This window comes from Schistocerca nitens, chromosome 8 (genome assembly GCF_023898315.1).
Source record: "Schistocerca nitens isolate TAMUIC-IGC-003100 chromosome 8, iqSchNite1.1, whole genome shotgun sequence".
Lineage (NCBI taxonomy): Eukaryota > Metazoa > Arthropoda > Insecta > Orthoptera > Acrididae > Schistocerca > Schistocerca nitens.
In genome coordinates, this window is record NC_064621.1 from 155,714,794 (window position 1) to 155,732,714 (window position 17,921).

The window sequence follows — 17,921 nt, forward strand, 5'->3', positions numbered from 1 at the left end:
CGTGCCCATTTCAGTCGTAGTTGCCGATGTCGTGGGGTTAAGATTGGAACATGCATGGGTCGTCGGGTGTAAAGTTCCATCGTCGGAAGTGTTCGGTGCACTGCGTGTTCAGGCACAGTTGTACAGTGCGCAACATTAAAGTCTGGAGTTGGTTGCACCATAGTTCGCCACCTGTCCTGTGTAACCAGTCTGCGCAGCCCACGATGTCCGACTTCTGTAATGAGGAGTGGCCGCCCAACCCCACACAGCGTCTGGACATGGTTTCACCTTGGTTTTGCCATGTTCCCGACAAGTCGCGCAGTTTCCGAAATGTTCGTGCCAAGCTTCCGGACCGACACGGTCGACCCTCGGTAAGTTCAGACAGTTGGCGCTCCTTCCCCATTCTGCACATGGAGGACACACTCACTGATACTACTGGGTGATCAAAAAGTCAGTATAAATTTGAGAACTGAATAAATCACGGAATAATGTAGATAGAGAGGTACAAGTTGACACACTTGCTTGGAATGACATGGGGTTTTATTAGAACCAAAAAAATACAAAAGTACAAAAAATTTCCGACAGATGTCGTTTCATCTGATCAGAATAGCAATAATTAGCATAACAAAGTAAGATAAAGCAAAGATGATGTTTTTTATAGTAAATGCTCAGTGTCCACCATCATTCCTCAACAATAGCTGCAGTCGAGGAATAATGTTGTGAACAGCACTGTAAAGCATCTCCGTATTTTTAATACTGTGGTTGTATATCGCAGATTTTATCCTAAATACGCTATTGCCTTTAAGAAGTACCGGGTGATCGAAAAGTCAGTATAAATTTGAGAACTGAATAAATCACGGAATAATGTAGATAGAGAGGTACAAGTTGACACACTTGCTTGGAATGACATCGGGTTTTATTAGAACCAAAAAAAAAAAAAAAATACAAAATTTCAAAAAATTTCCGACAGATGTCGTTTCATCTGATCAGAATAGCAATAATTAGCATAACAAAGTAAGATAAAGCAAAGATGATGTTCTTATAGTAAATGCTCAGTGTCCACCATCATTCGTCAACAATAGCTGTAGTCGAGGAATAATGTTGTGAACAGCACTGTAAAGCATGTGCGGAGTTATGGTGAGCCATAGGCGTCGGATGTTGCCTTTCAGCATCCCTAGAGATGTCGGTCGATCACGATACACTTGCGACTTCAGGTAACCCCAAAGCCAATAAACGCACGGACTTAGGTCTGGGCACCTGGGAGGCCAAGCATGACGAAAGTGGCGGCTGAGCACACGATCATCACCAAACGACGCGCGCAAGAGATCTTTCACGCGTCTAGCTATATGGGGTGGAGCGCCATCCTGCATAAACATCATACGTTCCAGCAGGTTTATCAGCCAGGCTGGGGATGATGCGATTCTGTAACATATCGGCGTACCTTCCATCCGTTACGGTAGCAGTTACAAGACCAGAATCACGCATTTCCTCGAATAAAAAAGGCCCGATAAGGGTAGATGTGGTAAATCCAGCCCATACCGTGACTTTCTCGTCGTGCAATGGAGTTTCCACGACAGTTCTAGGATTTTCGGTAGCCCAAATTCTGCAGTTGTGGGCGTTGACAGACCCTCGGAGCGTGAAATGGGCTTCGTCGGTCCACAACATGTTACTCAACCAATCGTCATCTTCCGCCATCTTTTGAAACGCCCACACCGCAAATGCCCTCCGCTTCACTAAATAGCCAGGTAACAGTTCATGATGCCGATTGATTTTGTACGGATAGCATAGGAGGGTACGCCTCAGTGCCAACAAAACAGTAGTGCATGGAATGTCGGTGCGACGTGCGACTGCACGAGCGCTGACATCCGCGTGCATAGACGAACCCGCTACAGTCTCCATTTCTTCCTGAACTGTCTCAGCAGCATTACGCGTTGTGCTCGGAAGGCGACTACGGGGTCTATCGTCTAAACAACCCGTGGTTTCAAACTTCGAAATCATTCTCGTCACAGCTGCATTTGTCAACGGACCTTTACCCGTTCGAACCCCCTTCCTATGGCGATAGGATCGTAACACTGAACTAGCACATTCCCCATTCTGATAATACAGCTTCACTAAAAGCGACTTTTCAGGTAACAAGATGCTGCGACTGCTGGCGCATCTGATTCTCTCTCTCATTACAGCTCCTTTTATACACGATTGTCATGCGCAGTCACTGACGGTTTGCTGTCCACCGCCATCTGTCAGACATTTTGTGAACTTTGTTGTTTTTTTTGTTCTATTAAAACCCCATGTCATTCCAAGCATGTGTGTCAATTTTTACCTCTCTATCTACATTATTCCGTGGTTTATTAAGTTTTCAAATTTATACTGACTTTTTGATCACCCGGTACATATATTGCCACGTAAGTATAAGAATTCATTCGTCCGTAAACAGGTTTGTGTGAGATTTTCAACTTTACACATTATTGTTATTCGTCCCCTATGTAGAACAAATACTTTTTTCACCTTAGCTGCATTGATCCGAAAGATTACGTCGTATGACAGTATTGACTAAAAATATGCAAACTATACTAGCAGTCCTCTAATAGATAGAAACGTAAACAAAGATAAAAAGATAACGGAAGCTACAGTTTCTCGCGCGTTTGAGAATCCCCTCTCTCCACTCAGTCCGCGTTATTCAAATTAACTGCGTAGATACAGAAGGAAAGACCGTAGCTAGGGCCAGAGGTGTTCTAGAATAGCTGCTTATTAAGGCACGATAACTCGTTACCGCAGGGATATCCTGTTTCCGTCGGCAGCTGAGTCTCGGAAAAGCTGTTACGAAACGCTGCGCGAATAACAGCCGCGGCAAAAAAAGGCAGAATGAAGAAAAAGAGTACCTATGAAGACCAGACGCGTCGTAAAGGTAGCCGGGCAACAAAGCATGCCACGTTTCTGACGTGTTTGAACACGCGGCAGGCTGTCACGTCTTCATTGTACGCAATGCAAGGTCCGCGTCTAATCTCTTCACAAGCGAAACCGCTGTACGGCTTCGGCAGGAAGGCAAATGAAAGTGTACGAGGCTTTTCACAATCGTAAAACCTGATTGGCCGTAAGATACGACTGTATGCGAGGTCAGCTTCGTCTTGGTTGATCCTACTCACTCGTCTCCGCTTCGAATAGGGCATAGCTGGATGATAAATGGTTTCTTACTGCTGTAACATTAGCCTGTGGTGCCTGTGGCTTGAAGGCTATGAATGTCACATTTTAACTTACAAGGGCAGTTCAATAAGTAATGCAACACATTTTTTTTCTCGGCCAATTTTGGTTGAAAAAACCGGAAATTTCTTGTGGAATATTTTCAAACATTCCCGCTTCGTCTCGTATAGTTTCATTGACTTCCGACAGGTGGCAGCGCTGTACGGAGCTGTTAAAATGGCGTCTGTAACGGATGTGCGTTGCAAACAACGGGCAGTGATCGAGTTTCTTTTGGCGGAAAACCAGGGCATCTCAGATATTCATAGGCGCTTGCAGAATGTCTACGGTGATCTGGCAGTGGACAAAAGCACGGTGAGTCGTTGGACAAAGCGTGTGTCATCATCGCCGCAAGGTCAAGCAAGACTGTCTGATCTCCCGCGTGCGGGCCGGCCGTGCACAGCTGTGACTCCTGCAATGGCGGAGCGTGCGAACACACTCGTTCGAGATGATCGACGGATCACCATCAAACAACTCAGTGCTCAACTTGACATCTCTGTTGGTAGTGCTGTCACAATTGTTCACCAGCTGGGATATTCAAAGGTTTGTTCCCGCTGGGTCCCTCGTTGTCTAACCGAACACCATAAAGAGCAAAGGACAACCATCTGTGCGGAATTGCTTGCTCGTCATGTGGCTGAGGGTGACAATTTCTTGTCAAAGATTGTTACAGGCGATGAAACATGGGTTCATCACTTCGAACCTGAAACAAAACGGCAATCAATGGAGTGGCGCCACACCCACTCACCTACCAAGAAAAAGTTTAAAGCCATACCCTCAGCCGGTAAAGTCATGGTTACAGTCTTCTGGGACGCTGAAGGTGTTATTCTGTTCGATGTCCTTCCCCATGGTCAAACGATCAACTCTGAAGTGTATTGTGCTACTCTTCAGAAATTGATGAAACGACTTCAGCGTGTTCGTAGGCACAAAAATCTGAACGAACTTCTCCTTCTTCATGACAACGCAAGACCTCACACAAGTCTTCACACCCGAGAGGAGCTCACAAAACTTCAGTGGACTGTTCTTCCTCACGCACCCTACAGCCCCGATCTCGCACCGTCGGATTTCCATATGTTTGGCCCAATGAAGGACGCAATCCGTGGGAGGCACTACGCGGATGGTGAAGAAGTTATTGATGCAGTACGACGTTGGCTCCGACATCGACCAGTGGAATGGTACCGTGCAGGCATACAGGCCCTCATTTCAAGGTGGCGTAAGGCCGTAGCATTGAATGGAGATTACGTTGAAAAATAGTGTTGTGTAGCTAAAAGATTGGGGAATAACCTGGTGTATTTCAATGCTGAATAAAACAACCCCTGTTTCAGAAAAAAAATGTGTTGCATTACTTATTGAACTGCCCTCGTATATCTGAAGTGGAAAGGGGTGCTTTACCAGCAGATAAGCACTCAACTTTAGAAGAAGAGGCAAATGTGATCTGACGTTTTTGTTTCTGTGAAGGTCTAAGTTGGTCCCTAATTTGTGTGATTACGTAGGCTTTCTCGCCGTAGTAAGTCATGAAAGTCTCTTCGGGTTTGCTGCCGGATCCTAAAATCAACTTGACTCTATATTTCTGCGATTCAACTGGTCGCCATCTTCAGGAAAATGCTGCTTCTGCTGATGAGTCCCGCTGAGAACTGACGCTAGGTTGCAAATCGACGTCCTATATAGGCCACCGTTCAGTACACGGCGCATGCGCCGCCCATCACAGTTTCTGCCTTACAAATCAGGGAGGTGGCGCCGCCCTTAGTGAAACACTACTGGCAACGATATATCGCAATCAAGGCCGCACCGAAGAACGTTCAGTTTTGATGCGAGACAATACAGGATTCCATGTTTTGCTAAGAGGAAACCCCTTCGTGTCTGTTGATTAAATTATCAGCCAACCTAATTTCAATCGCCTCTTTATAGACACTGTTCCAAAAACCGGAAATGTTGGCAACCACAACAGTTTCCTCAAATTTCATTTTGTGTCCCTCATTTAGGCAGTGTTCTGCTACCGCCGATTTTTCCGGCTGTTGTAGCCTCGTATGACGGCGATGTTCCACACACCTGTCATGCACTGTGCGAATAGAACGGCCAACGTAAGATTTCCCACATTGACACGTAATTTTGTACACCCCGGGTTTCCTAAGCCCCAAATCTTCCTTCACAGAGCCGAGCAGAGCCCTAATCTTAGAAGGTGGACGGAACACACTCTTAATGTTAAAATTGCTCAAAATTCGTCCAATCTTAAACGATAAGCCTCCAGCATAAGGAAGAAAGGCCACAGATCTATGTTCCTCTTCGTACACCTCCGGAGATGGTCCAAACTCCATAACCCGACGAATCTGCTTCTGGGTGTATCCATTTTCCCGAAAAACAGTCATCAAATGCTCAAGTTCTTGAGTTAAGCTGTCTGCGTCGGAAATGGCATATGCTCTCCGTACCAAAGTCCTAAGGGCGCCACTACGTTGGTGTGGTGGATGACAACTCTGAGGGTGCAGATACAAATCTGTGTGTGTCGGCTTTCGGTGAACACTGTGTCCCAAAGTTCCATCTGTTTTTTTATAAACCATTACGTCTAAAAATGGAAGCATCCCATCATTTTCTACCTCCATAGTAAATTTGATACGGGGATGAAGACAGTTGAAGTGGTCCAAAAACCTGTTAAGAGCATCACGTCCATGCGGCCAGACGAAGAAGGTATCGTCCACGTATCTCCAGAAGCACATTGGTTGCAAAGCTGAAGTCCTCAGTGCCATAGCCTCGAAGTCTTCCATAAATAAATTGGCGACTATGGGTGACAAAGGACTACCCATAGCCACTCCGTCATTCTGTTCAAAAATGTTACCGTTAAATAAAAAATACGTGGAGGTCAGCACATGACCACAAAGCTTCACCAGCTCTTCATCCAAGATGGCGACCAGTTGGATCGCCGAAATATCGAGTCAAGTTGATTTTAGGATCCGGCAGCAAACCCGAAATGGCTCTGAGCACTATGGGACTCAACTGCTGTGGTCATCAGTCCCCTAGAACTTAGAACTACTTAAACCTAACTAACCTAAGGACATCACACACATCCATGCCCGAGGCAGGATTCGAACCTGCGACCGTAGCAGTCGCACGGTTCCGGACTGCGCGCCTAGAACCGCGAGACCACCGCGGGCGGGAGCAAACCCGAAGAGACTTTCTTGGTCCCTGATTTCTTAGGGCATGCATTTAATGCGTTGACAGGACAGCTGCTTCATTAAGTGTATAGAGTCAAAACCACGAATTATTACTATATATATGACGGTAGTATCTGTTCCCGAAAGAACAGTTACCGTGGATGACCATGCAGCTTTGCTAGAAATGAAATGATAATTAAATAGACACCCTAGCTGCAAGCAGGCGTTGATACACTTCATTGGGGACATGTTGAAAATGTGTGCCCCGACCGGGACTCGAACCCGGGATCTCCCGCTTACATGGCAGACGCTCTATCCATCTGAGCCACCGCGGGCACAGAGGATAGGCACAGATGATGGGCAAACATCTATTAGGCGCACTACGAATGTAGTGTTGTGGACATGGGAATGTGGATCTCACGGGGAGCGTGCAAGGTATAAGTCCCTGCAGACGCACTATCCTCTGTGCCCGCGGTGGCTCAAATGGATAGAGCGTCTGCCATGTAAGCAGGAGATCCCGGGTTCGAGTCCCGGTCGGGGCACACATTTTCAACATGTCCCCAATTAAGTGTATCAACGCCTGCTTGCAGCTAGGGTGTCTATTTAATTATCATTTCACGAATTATTACCTCTTCCTCCTGTCTGTTGCTATACCAGTGTTTTAGGAAGATATTAAAATGATAATATTTGAGCAGTTTTGTACAGTTTGAGGACACTGTGAGCGTGTATGTGAACGCCATTGGAAATGGGAGACAGTATTGCTGTGTCGTCCGAACAAGACACAGTCAGGGCAAAAGAACCACAGGCGCAAAGATGCGAGCTGGTGCCAGTGCTATAGAGACTCGCCACTTGAGCATGTTCCACCAGCGCCAGGGGCGGCGCTGAGGATGAAGATATCGACTTCGCCTCGGTCAGTTGCCGGCCGAGTACAGTCCCCCAGTGACCGGACGAAACGGACAGAAGACTTCTCGGAAGATAAAAGAGTACTTCTCGCCCATATGGGCATAGATCGTCTTTCATGGTTGACTTAGACAGTGAAAGTCGTTTAGGAACTCTCTGAAATAAACATACAGTTGTTGTATATTGCATTTTCTATGCAATTTGAAGTTAACCTACGATTATCTGCACTTAGCTATTAAGGGCATTTTTTGTGTTATATTACACGCAGCGTTGCAAACTTCATTATTCGACAAGTCTCAAAGACAAGTAAACATTTTAAACTCATTTTTGTGACTTTGTTACTAATTTGTTGAAGTGTTGTAGTACCGTCGTTCTCCTATCTTGTTACCTGATCCTGGGGCATAGCTGTGTGATAGTGGCAGGGAGAGATTGCCTTATCGGTGTACTGCACCAGAAGACGTTTTACGAACTCACAAACTCGGCCTACCGTCATAATAGTGGCAACTCGGCCTCCACAGCAATAGCGACGAGGCCTTTGCAAAACTGGCGACGAGGGTTTGCAAAAAGTATGATGTTAACTGAGATAATACATGACGATTTTTCTAAATAACGTTTAGAAGTTAGAGCCATATTCGTCAGTAACTGTTTTAGTAAGGGCAGTAACAACTCCGTAGTTGAGTGGTCTTACATACAGGGTTATTACAAATGATTGAAGCGATTTCACAGCTCTACAATAACTTTATTATTTGAGATATTTTCACAATGCTTTGCACACACATACAAAAACTCAAAAAGTTTTTTTAGGCATTCACAAATGTTCGATATGTGCCCCTTTAGTGATTCGGCAGACATCAAGCCGATAATCAAGTTACTGCGCGACTGCTACGGTCGCAGGTTCGAATCCTGCCTTGGGCATGGATGTGTGTGCTGTCCTTAGATTAGGTTTAAGTAGTTCTGAGTTCTAGGGGACTGATGACCATAGATGTTAAGTCCCATAGTGCTCAGAGCCATTTGAACCATTTGATAATCAAGTTCCTTCCACACTCGGCGCAGCATGTCCCCATCAATGAGTTCGAAAGCATCGTTGATGCGAGCTCGCAGTTCTGGCAAGTTTCTTGGTAGAGGAGGTTTAAACACTGAATCTTTCACATAACCCCACAGAAAGAAATCGCATGGGGTTAAGTCGGGAGAGCGTGGAGGCCATGACATGAATTGCTGATCATGATCTCCACCGCGACCGATCCATCGGTTTTCCAATCTCCTGTTTAAGAAATGCCGAACATCATGATGGAAGTGCGGTGGAGCACCATCCTGTTGAAAGATGAAGTCGGCGCTGTCGGTCTCCAGTTGTGGCATGAGCCAATTTTCCAGCATGTCCAGATCAGATACACGTGTCCTGTAACGTTTTTTTCGCAGAAGAAAAAGGGGCCGTAAACTTTAAACTGTGAGATTGCACAAAACACGTTAACTTTTGGTGAATTGCGAATTTGCTGCACGAATGCGTGAGGATTCTCTACCGCCCAGATTTGCACATTGTGTCTGTTCACTTCACCATTAAGAAAAAATGTTGCTTCATCACTGAAAACAAGTTTCGCTCTGAAAGCATCCTCTTCCATGAGCTGTTGCAACCGCGCCGAAAATTCAAAGCGTTTGACTTTGTCATCTGGTGTCAGGGCTTGTAGCAATTGTAAACGGTAAGGCTTCTGCTTTAGCCTTTTCCGTAAGATTTTCCAAACCGTCGGCTGTGGTACGTTTAGCTCCCTGCTTGCTTTATTGGTCGACTTCCGCGGGCTACGTGTGAAACTTGCCTGCACGCGTTCAACCGTTTCTTCGCTCACTGAAGGCCCACCCGTTGATTTCCCCTTACAGAGGCATCCAGAAGCTTTAAACTGCGCATACCATCGCCGAATGGAGTTAGCAGTTGGTGGATCTTTGTTGAACTTCGTCCTGAAGTGTCGTTGCACTGTTATGACTGACTGATGTGAGTGCATTTCAAGTACGACGTACGCTTTTTCGGCTCCTGTCGCCATTTTGTCTCACTGCGCTCTCGAGAGCTCTGGTGGCAGAAACCTGAAGTGCGGCTTCAGCCGAACAAAACTTTATGAGTTTTTCTACGTATCTGTAGTGTGTCATGACCATATATCAATGAATGGAGCTACAGTGAATTTATGAAATCACTTCAATCATTTGTAATAGCCCTGTATATTGTGGATGTGTGTGTGTGTGTGTGTCTTAACGATTCTCAACTGCGGATGAAATTTCCAACATACGCTTGTAATTTTGAAGTTTATAGCTGCAGAATTATTATGTCACTGAGACTGGTTTCTTTTAATTGAACTACAGTGCCGGAAAATTGTAGGTAGCAGATTTTATTCGTTTTATATGTAAATGTTTGTTTACATTATAAATACGAGAGTTAATCAGTTTGAGTTACTGTACAATACTCAGTATTCACGTTTATTAGTGTCATTTAGATTCGAACGTTGAAGTTAGCAGTTTTTATACGTTTTATTAGGAAAAGTGATACTGACAGTGAATTCTAACCTCAGTTGTATACATTTGACTAGCGCAACCTGCGAGTGTTAACAGTTAAGAAAACGTAAAATACGTGGTAAATTAGTGTTACAATACAACACACGAGTAATTCAGTGTTATAATACAAGTTCTGAGCTCTTCTTACATAAGGTTTAGTTATCAGAAAGCTAAAACTCACCTAGCCGTCTGCTTAAATTCCTTAGGTTGTTGTGGGCTTTAGTGATCGTGTACTGTAAGCCCATCGGGTCCTATAAAGTTCGTATTTGTGCTTTACATTCTGAACTCTTATTGTTACCTAAAGGTCTTGTTTTCTACCTGCATCTGTCAGCTTACAATACTCAGTATTTACTTTTATTAATGTCATTTCGACTCGATACATTGAAGGTAGCAGTTTGTATTGTTTTATTAGGTCATTTTCGCGTGTACGTAAATGTTTGTTTACATTATAAATACGACGGATAATCAGAAGGTGTAGCTTACTGTAGGTTACTGTTTAATTCTTTCATAATACTCACTAGACAGCTCCTAGCAGTTTACTGTAGGTCACAGTTTTTTTTCTTTAGTCTTCACTAGATAGCCCCTAGCAGGAAAATAAGCACCAGATCTAGCTTCTACCATGCATTGTTATAGTTTTTCATTGTTGAGTGTCCTTTCTGCCAACTAGAGTGTAGCTGTTAACCTTGTGTGATAGTACTTTTCCTTAATTTTCTTATAGTAAATCACGTATTAGCTAGATGGATAGGGACTGTGTCTGTTGTGTGCGGATGCAGCAGTAGTTGGCCACAGTCCAAATGCAGCTGGAAGCTTTGTTGGCCACAGTCAACAGGCTCCAGAGTGCCACCTTGAGGTGCGGTGTGGATGGGGTGCCTGAGGCAGCCTCTGCTGTACTAGATGTGCGAGGGGGTGGGGGGTTGATGTCACAGATCTCTGTCACTGAGACGACCTCAGGTGCGACTGAGCCGGCCGGCCCACTCTCACCTCAGTGTGGGTGGTGGACTGAGTCGAGGTCGCGAGCCTCAAGGCAAAGGCTGCATGGGGGACGCAGGCTCTTGCCAAGTCCCATGCACTTTGCTAATAGATTCAGTGTGCTATCTGATGCTGTGGGGGTGGCTGAGCCGGATCAGAATTCACCTTCTGCCAGGATAGTGGCCACTCCTTCAGCAAGGTCCGGACAGGCACGTGGGGATAGGGGTTTGTTAGTTATTGGGAGCTCCAATGTTAGACGGTTCATGGAGCCCCTCAGGAAGATAGCGGCTAGGGCGGGGAAGAAATCCAACGTTCACTCAATGCGCTTGCCGGGGGGCCTTGTCTGGGATGTGGAAGATGTTCTTCCGGCGGCTATGGAGCGTGCGGGGTGCAGCCAGCTGCAGATTGTTGCACATGTCGGCACCAACGATGCCAGTTGTCGGGGTTCCGAGGAAATCCTGGGGTCCTATCGACGGCTGACTAAATTGGCGAAGGCGGCCTCCATCTCTCGAGGAGTGGAAGCCGAGCTGACGGTTTGCAACATCGTATCCAGGATGGACTGGGGTCCTCTGGTTTGGAGTCGAGTGGAGAATCTAAACCAGAGGCTACGTCGCCGCTGTGACGAAAATGGTTGTAGATTCCCCGACCTATGCTATGGGAAGGTTGTAGGACGCCTCTCGATTAATCAGGGGTGCACTACACACAGGAAGCAGCTACATGGGTAGCACAACACTTTCGGCGTACACATAGGGGTTTTTTAGATCAGGTTCCTTCCCATAGGAAACAAACCGTTGGCCTGATAAACTACCAGTTCATGACATTGATGTGCGTGTGCCAACTGTAAAACTTGTTAGTTCACCTAAACAGGTCATTCCAAAGGATTTAAACATGCTAAATGTCATGTTAGAAAATTTTCGAAGTATCTGTAGCAAGATCTCCGAGTTATTCTCCGAAATAAACATTACTAATGATAATATTGCATTAGGTACCGAAGGCTGATTGAAATCAGGCTTAAATAGCAGTGAAATTTTGAACTCGGATTGGACAATGTTCAGAAAGGATAGGACTGATGCTATGGGAGGTGGTGTGTTCATTGCAGTTAAAAGCCATTTAAAAGCAGTTGAGATCGATACTGGGTCGGACTGTGAAATAGTCTGGATAAATCTGTCAATCAAACAAGGAGTCACCATTGTATTAACGTGTTTTTATAGACCACCAGCATCCGCAACAAACGTCCCTGAACGTTTCAGGGAAAACCTTGAATACATAGGAAATAAATACCCAAATTATCCATTAGTTATAGGTGGAGACTTTAATCTGGCGTCTATTGCTGGGAAAATTACACGTCTATCACAGGGGGCAGAAGCAAAGACTCGTGTGAACTTATTCTACGAGCGCTCTCAACATACAACCTTGAACGATTGGTTAGAAAACCAACTCGTATGAGTACATATTAGATATCTTGGCGACAAACAGACATGATCTTTTTGTGGAAGTTAATCTAGAAGAAGGTATTAGCAACCATAATGTCGTTTACGGTAAAGGACTGCACCTTTCCCCCTTTCAATTGTCGAACAAACGCGAGGATGGATGACATAGTGTTCTCAAACAGTTAAGATCGTTAGACGCCAGGAAGGCATTTGGCCCAGACGGTATCCCAGTAAGATTTTATGTTGACAATGCTACAAATATAGAAGTATTCTTATCCATCACCTATCAGAGATAATCGGAACAGCGAAAAGTTCCACGGGACTGGAAGAAGGCCCAGGTCATAGCAACCTATAAAAACAGTAGAAAATCGGATGCACATAATTACCGGCCAATTTCACTGATATTAGTTTGTTGTAGAATCATGGAACATATTTTGTGTTCAGACATAATGACCTTTCTAGACTCTGAGAAGCTCATCTGCAGAAACCAGCACGGTTTTAGGAAACAGCGGTCATGGTAGACACAGCTGGCCCTCTTTGGGCATGATATACAACAGGCTCTAGATACCGGTTCCCAGGTTGATGACATATTCCTCGACTTTAGAAAGGCGTTCGACTCAGTTCCGCACTGTCACTTGCTCCTAAAAGTGCGCGCTTACGGTCTATCCGATGACATATGCGGCTGGATAGAAAGCTTTCTAACAGACAGAGAACAGTATGTCGTCCTGAATGGGGAGACTTCAGCAGAAACAAGCGTAACATCAGCTGTGCCCCAGGGCAGCGTAATAGGTCCGCTGCTTTTTACGATTTATATAAACGATATGGTTGATGGTATTTACAGCGGCATTAGACTGTTCGGCGATGATGCTATAGTCTACAGGAAAGTAGTATCATGTGAAAGTTGTGAACAAATCAATGAGGATTTGCAGAAAATAAATGCGTGGTGTAATGACTGATAGCTATTTCTCAATATTAGTAAGTGTAATCTACTGCGTATAACAAAGCGAAAGTGCCCATTAATGTACGAGTACTAATTAAATGCCCAGTCCTTGGAAGCGGTAACATCCGTTAAGTATCTGGGTGTGACTATTCGAAATGATCTCAAATGGAACGATTAGATTACACAAGTAACGGGTAAGGCGAACTCTAGATTGCGGCTTATTGGTAGAGTCCTGAAGCGATGGAGTCCTTCAACAAAACAAATTGCTTACAATGCTTTAGTTTGTCCAGTCTTACTGTTCGTCTGTATGGACCCTTACCAGTTGGGTCTGATTCAAGAGTTTGAGAAGGTCCAAAGAAGAGCGGCAAAATTCGTGACCGGTACATTTAGCCATCGCGAGAGCGTTACAGATCTCATAGAAAGTTTGAAGTGGGACACCTATGCTGATAGATGACGCGCTAAATGGAAGGGGCTGCTCACTAAATTCCGAAATCTGATCTTCTGCGAGGATGTAGAGCATATACAGGGTGTTTCAAAAATGACCGGTATATTTGAAACGGCAATAAAAACTAAACGAGCAGCGATAGAAATACACCGTTTGTTGCAATATGCTTGGGACAACAGTACATTTTCAGGCAGACAAACTTTCGAAATTACATTAGTTACAATTTTCAACAACAGATGGCGCTGCGGTCTGGGAAACTCTATAGTACGATATTTTCCACATATCCACCATGCGTAGCAATAATATGGCGTAGTCTCTGAATGAAATTACCCGAAACCTTTGACAACGTGTCTGGCGGAATGGCTTCACATGCAGATGAGATGTACTGCTTCAGCTGTTCAATTGTTTCTGGATTCTGGCGGTACACCTGGTCTTTCAAGTGTCCCCACAGAAAGAAGTCACAGGGGTTCATGTCTGGCGAATAGGGAGGCCAATCCACGCCGCTTCCGGTATGTTTCGGATAGCCCAAAGCAATCACACGATCATCGAAATATTCATTCAGGAAATTAAAGACGTCGGCCGTGCGATGTGGCCGGGCACCATCTTGCATAAACCACGAGGTGTTCGCAGTGTCGTCTAAGGCAGTTTGTACCGCCACAAATTCACGAAGAATGTCCAGATAGCGTGATGCAGTAATCGTTTCGGATCTGAAAAATGGGCCAATGATTCCTTTGGACGAAATGGCGGCCCAGACCAGTACTTTTTGAGGATGCAGGGACGATGGGACTGCAACATGGGGCTTTTCGGTTCCCCATATGCGCCAGTTCTGTTTATTGACGAAGCCGTCCAGGTAAAAATAAGCTTCGTCAGTAAACCAAATGCTGCCCACATACATATCGCCGTCATCAATCCTGTGCACTATATCGTTAGCGAATGTCTCTCGTGCAGCAATGGTAGCGGCGCTGAGGGGTTGCCGCGTTTGAATTTTGTATGGATAGAGGTGTAAACTCTGGCGCATGAGACGATACGTGGACGTTGGCGTCATTTGGACCGCAGCTGCAACACGGCGAACGGAAACCCGAGGCCGCTGTTGGATCACCTGCTGCACTAGCTGCGCGTTGCCCTCTGTGGTTGCCGCACGCGGTCGCCCTACCTTTCCAGCACGTTCATCCGTCACGTTCCCAGTCCGTTGAAATTTTTAAAACAGATCCTTTATTGTATCGCTTTTCGGTCCTTTGGTTACATTAAACCTCCGTTGAAAACTTCGTCTTGTTGCAACAACACTGTGTTCTAGGCGGTGGAATTCCAACACCAGAAAAATCCTTTGTTCTAAGGAATAAACCATGTTGTCTACAGCACACTTGCACGTTGTGAACAGCACACGCTTACAGCACAAAGACGACGTACAGAATGGCGCACCCACAGACTGCGTTGTCTTCTATATCTTTCACATCACTTGCAGCGCCATCTGTTGTTGAAAATTGTAACTACTGTAATTTCGAAAGTTTGTCCGCCTGAAAATGTACTGTTGTCCCAAGCATATTGCAACAAACGGTGTATTTCTATCGCTGCTCGTTTAGTTTTTATTGCCGTTTCAAATATACCGGTCATTTTTGAAACACCCTGTATTATTACTATCAACTTTCACATCGCGCAATGATCACCATTCAAAGATAAGGGAAATTAGAGCTCGTACTGAGGCGTTCAGACAGTCGTTTTTCCCTCGCGCGATCCACGAGAGGAACAGAAGGGGGGAAATATATGGCGGGAATAGTGCCCTCCGCCACGCACCGCTCGGTGGCTAGCGGAGTATATATTTAGATGTAAATGTATAAAAAAATGCGACACCCTTAGACACTCTGTTCAGTGGCACCAGGATATTATAGACGCATTCTGAGAGGTTGTAGTGTTAGTGACTGGTCACGATGATCGGCGATCAGATGCCGCACGGAAGGCCTGTCTGTTTACCCCCTGTTTTGACTCTACAGCCAGTAATTGTGCTCAGTTTGGAGGCGAACAGTTTTTGCAACGTTCATTTAAGGGTACAGCCATACCCCGCCAAGGTACGTAATCCTGTTTAACAGCGTCAGCCAATTGAACGTGGTCGCATTGTGAGCCTGAGTGAATCTTGATGGATGTGTCGACCGAGTGTTGCACCTGGTTGGGCACAGTTTACAGGTGGTAGTCGTTGCTTTCAACAGCGGTCCGTAGAACATTCCCACACCTATAGAACAGACTCTGTACGTCCGCATAGAACAGACGCACGTCGAGATCGATGCATTGTGCGAGCAGCGGTGGCCGTCCAGAAATCGTTCAGAGACGAAATATGGGCTCATGGTGCGCCTGCTGGGATTCGTCTGCCTGCAGCACGATTAAGATTACGTCTGCTTCTGACCAGGCTACCACTGTCACCTCAACAACACCAAGTATGGTTCTTCTGTGGTCGTGAAAGTGTTGACTGGAGGCTGGAAAGGCGCTCTGTTATTTTCAGTGATGAGAATGGGTTCTGTCTGGATGCTAGTAATGGTCGCAGTCTTGTATGGCGAACACTTGGTGAGCTGCCTGTTCCAGGGTGCATTCGCCCGCGACATACAGGTCCAATCGCAGCGCAGGCCTCATGGTGTTGGGCAGTCACATTTGCTGTTTCTGCGGGGTAAAGTAACTGGTGCCCGCTTCAATGCACAGACTATTGTGCGATTGCTGTTGCCATCTGTTCGACAGGAAGATGAGCACCATTTCAGCAAGACAATGCACGTTCACATAGGGCTGCTGCGACGCACTGTGCTCTTCGTGGTGCACAAACTAGTGATGGACTATCACGGTTTTATGCCAAACCGAGTTGAACGTCTGCGTATACCTAGTTCAAACTGAGTTAAACCGAGTTGGGACGAAAAAAAAAAGAGTGAGATAACATTAACGCCCCCTCCGTTTCGCATCACGATTCATTTCAGTTAGCCAATTTCGCAAATTTCGCGGTTTCCCAATTGATGATTATATATACAGGGTGTTACAAAGAAGTACGGCCAAACTTTCAGGAAACATTCCTCCCACACAAATAAAGAAAAGATGTTATGTGGACATGTGTCCGGAAATGCTTAATTTCCATGTTAGAGCTCATTTTTGTTCGTCAGTATGTACTGTACTTCCTCGATTCACCGCCAGTTGGCACAATTGAAGGAAGGTAATGTTGACTTCGGTGCTTGTGTTGACATGCGACTCATTGCTCTACAGTACTAGCATCAAGCACATCAGTACGTAGCATCAACAGGTTTGTGTTCATCACGAACGTCGTTTTGCAGTCAGTGCAATGTTTACAAATGCGGAGTTGGCAGATGCCCATTTGATGTATGGATTAGCACGGGGCAATAGCCGTGGCGCGGTATGTTTGTATCGAGACAGATTTCCAGAACGAAGGTGTTCCGACAGGAAGACGTTCGAAGCGATTGATCGGCGTCTTAGGGAGCGCGGAACATTCCAACCTATGACTCGCGATTGGGGAAGACCTAGAACGACGAGGACACGTGCAATGGACGAGGCAATTCTTCGTGCAGTTGACGATAACCCTAATGTCAGCGTCAGAGAAGTTGCTGCTGTACAAGGTAACGTTGACCACGTCACTGTAAGGAGAGTGCTACGGGAGAACCAGTTGTTTTCGTACCATGTACACCGTGTGCTAGCACTGTCAGCAGCTGATCGGCCTCCACGGGTACACTTCTGCGAATGGTTCATCCAACAATGTGTCAATCCTCATTTAAGTGCAAATGTTCTCTTTACGGATGAGGCTTCATTCCAACGTGATCAAATTGTAAATTTTCACAATCAACATGTGTGGGCTGACGAGAATCCGCACGCAATTGTGCAATCACGTCATCAAGACAGATTTTCTGTGAACGTTTGGGCAGGCATTGTTGGTGATGTCTTGATTGGGCCCCATGTTCTTCCAGCTACGCTCAATGGAGCACGTGATCATGATTTCATATGGGATACTCTACCTGTGCTGCTAGAACATGTGCCTTTACAAGTACGACACAACATGTGGTTCATGCACGATGGAGCTCCTACACATTTCAGTCGAAGTGTTCGTACGCTTCTCAACAACAGATCCGGTGACCGATGGATTGGTAGAGGCGGACCAATTCCATGGCCTCCACGCTCTCCTGACCTCAACCCTCTTGACTTTCTTTTATGGGGGCATTTGAAAGCTCTTGTCTACGCAATCCCGGTACCAAATGTAGAGACTCTTCGTGCTCGTATTGTGGACGGCTGTGATACAATACGCCATTCTTCAGGGCTGCATTAGCGCATCAGGGATTCCATGCGACGGAGGGTGGATGCATGTATCCTCGCTA

The 17,921-nt window shown here is 45.7% G+C and overlaps 1 non-coding gene across 1 annotated transcript; it reads left to right on the plus strand.

Moving 5' to 3' along the window:
• The first annotated feature begins 6,823 nt into the window (after positions 1 to 6,823).
• Positions 6,824 to 6,898, plus strand: Trnat-ugu (transfer RNA threonine (anticodon UGU)). Its single transcript has one exon. It is a non-coding gene; the product is annotated as a tRNA-Thr (tRNA).
• The last annotated feature ends 11,023 nt before the right edge of the window (positions 6,899 to 17,921 follow it).